This window comes from Canis aureus, chromosome 8 (assembly GCF_053574225.1).
Source record: "Canis aureus isolate CA01 chromosome 8, VMU_Caureus_v.1.0, whole genome shotgun sequence".
NCBI classification, from domain to species: domain Eukaryota; kingdom Metazoa; phylum Chordata; class Mammalia; order Carnivora; family Canidae; genus Canis; species Canis aureus.
Window position 1 is genome coordinate 19,177,371 of NC_135618.1, and position 3,096 is coordinate 19,180,466.

The window sequence follows — 3,096 nt, forward strand, 5'->3', positions numbered from 1 at the left end:
GTCAAGTCCTTGCCTTTTTTATTCCATACCAAACAAAAGTGCCCTCAGGATTTTGATTATTATTGCATTTAAACTTCCATGTTAATTTGTGAATAATTTATATTTTTACAATAGTTAATTTTCCTATCCAATAAAATAACATCATTCCCTTTATTTGTTATAACTAAAGCTCTGCTAGTTTCTTTTTACAACCCCATAAATTAATTTATTAATATAAACAAATAAATAACAAATATAATTAAATATGATGTGTTTTTAACATGAATGGAAACTTTTCTTATTATAATTTCTAAATATTCTGATATATTGGAAAGCTTTGCCTATTGAATATTTATCTGTGGCCTGTTTAGTAACTTCACTTAGATCTCAGCTGATTTTCAGCGGATGCTCTGCATATATTTCCTCTGTGTTATGATACAGCTCCTCAAATGAATTTTTTACACCCACTGACTTGATTTTATTCAGTGACAATTCTGCTTTTTACTGCTTCTAATGCAGATTTTAATTCTTTTATTTCATTTATGTTTCTTTATAATCTGTACTTATCCCAGCCAGATCCTTTTCATCTCAGTCTATTAGGGTTATAATTTATACCCTTCTCAACTTCTTTGCTGAAAGCAGTGTTTGAGGTTTTTTAGAAGTTTAAAAAGAAAGATAATCATACAAGGTTTTTAACAAGCTTTCTTGCAATACTCCCAGTGATCAGATGTATAGGCTTTCTATGTATAGGAAACCTGTATTACTGATAATGGTTTATTTGTTACGATTTTATGCTTTCTTACATATCTTAAGTCAAACAAGGTTTTTTTCTCAGCCCACGTTTATTTTTATGACAGCTTAATAAAAGCACATTATTTTATTTGCACCTTCTGGGTAGGCTAAATTTCATTCTGCCAACTGTGTCAGTCAGGGTCCCAGCAGGAGACAGATGGTAGACTCTAATTGGGTAATTCAAGGAAAGTCTAATAAACTGTTTGCAAGGATATGGGTGAGGAGCAAAAACCCACAAGGGATAGCACCAAACTCCAGAGCTAATGAACCCCAAGCCTGAATGACTATGGGAAAGAGTGGTCACCAGAATCTGGGCAGGAGAGCTATGTGGAAGGTATCTTCTGATTGAGGGCTGCCTTTGGTTGAGGGTCACTCCTGGATAGCAGGAAACAAGTTTGGGTAATAAATAATCAGCCCCACACTTATCCTTAGTCAGGCCATACAAATCAGCCCCAGGGTCCTTGATCAGGGTGGGGAAAGGTAAATCTGGAAGGGTAGACAAAAGACAGTAAGTATATCAAAGAGTCTTTAACTTTTCATTGGTTCAAATATTTTTTTCCATTCACTAGCCAAGTCTCCATTTGATTAGTACTCTGTATAGAAATTATTCAAGGTCAAGATGCCTTTTCTGAGGAAGAGAAGAAGAGAAAGATAGCATACAAGGACAATTCACAGGAGGTAGCCAAATGGAGCAGAATATCACTGGAGGTCACGGAAGAGATGAGTAGATAGCTCAAATATGTATGGAGCTACTCCATGGACAGGCTCAGAAAACTTCTACAATATGTCATAATTAAAGAATCATAGCATCAATAAAAATTCAAATTTCCTTTTGTGTGTATCTCAATCACAGAGGTTCAAGTATGTAAACTGAGGTAAAGTATGTTAGTGTCAACCATTGTCTTCCATTGTTTTGCTTAAGGACACTTGCAGGGATTTTTCACTCTCCTAGTGTGGAAGAGTACTGAGCTCCTGTCCTTGCATTCATCTGTCTTTAAGTCCCTGCTCTTCCAGGTTCCCTCTTCTATACATTACTTCCCAGCATGCCACATGTCCCTCCTCTCACATGGCCCCTTGGGGCACACAATTTTTCTTTTATTGTTATTGATTTTCTCTGTAGAATCTTCCAGTATGACTTTTAGCCTTCCTTTGTCAGAACACCAGGGAATGGAGAACAGGCAAGACCAAAAATCTCTGAGTCAGAGAGCAGGAGCGGAAAGCTGTGGACAAGTTAGTAAGCTTCTCATATTTTCTCTTCTCCTTACTGTGTTCTTCCTTTTGCTTCCTAAGAAGAGACAGGAATATATGAAAAGGATTCCAGAACCTGCCCACCAATCTGAATTACTTCACCAAATCTGCCCTGTGGTCGGTGCAGCACCGTGGAATTCTGCAAAGGGAAGAGCATTTGTAGGAAAGCTGCTGTTTCCATATTTGCATGATGGAACTTGAGAATAAGCCCACAAAGGTGTGGGAGATTTCTCCACAGAAAGTTTTTTTAAGCCTAACTTTTCCTTTTGAGTGGGGTATGAACATATCTGGAGATTTTCTTGGTCAGAAAAAATGAGGAAATGGTGTGAACTTCCTAACCTGAGTGGGCAGGTGGTTGTACCTGCCACCTGTGATGCCTTAGAGACCTCCAGGAACCCTATTTTGGGGTGTTCCCAAATGTTACTGTGAGGACCGTGAGTATGCCATTCCTTTTTTTTTTTTTTTTTTTTTTTTTTTGAGTATGCCATTCCTGTGGTTTTTCAAGGGATATGTGTGACGACAGCATTGTGTCTTTCCTGGCCTGCCAACCTGATTTCACAGAATTTTTGAAAAACAGTCCCCTCGGGGAAGTCCATGGTTGTTTTGACATTTGAGATAGAAAATATTTACCATGTAACCTTTACATTAAAGGACTCATAGCTAGGGACAAACAAAGCATATTTATTTGCCTCCCTGGGAGGATTTGGGATGGTGCTCAGAGTGAACCCTTTAAATGAGGAAAGGACAAGCAAGAAGGTAGGAGAAAAAAGAAAGGAAAGAAAATAAGTTAAAAATGGGAATGTGCACATCAAGACTTCCATCTGCTAACACATATTTCCCACTTTGAATTTGGAACTTGGGCAACATTTATTAAATATGAGAATATGAATTGCTATTGAGATAGTAATATTGAATGAATATGAGAATTCATCAAGATCTCTGCTGAGGCTGGGGAGTTGAGGAGGGACGTTGGAATTGGAGCATGGTTAGATTGTAGGGACAAAACCTACCTGTTCATTATTTTAGTTATGTCTTCTCTGAACCTCCATGAGGTAGGTGGTTTTGACATTGAAGTGA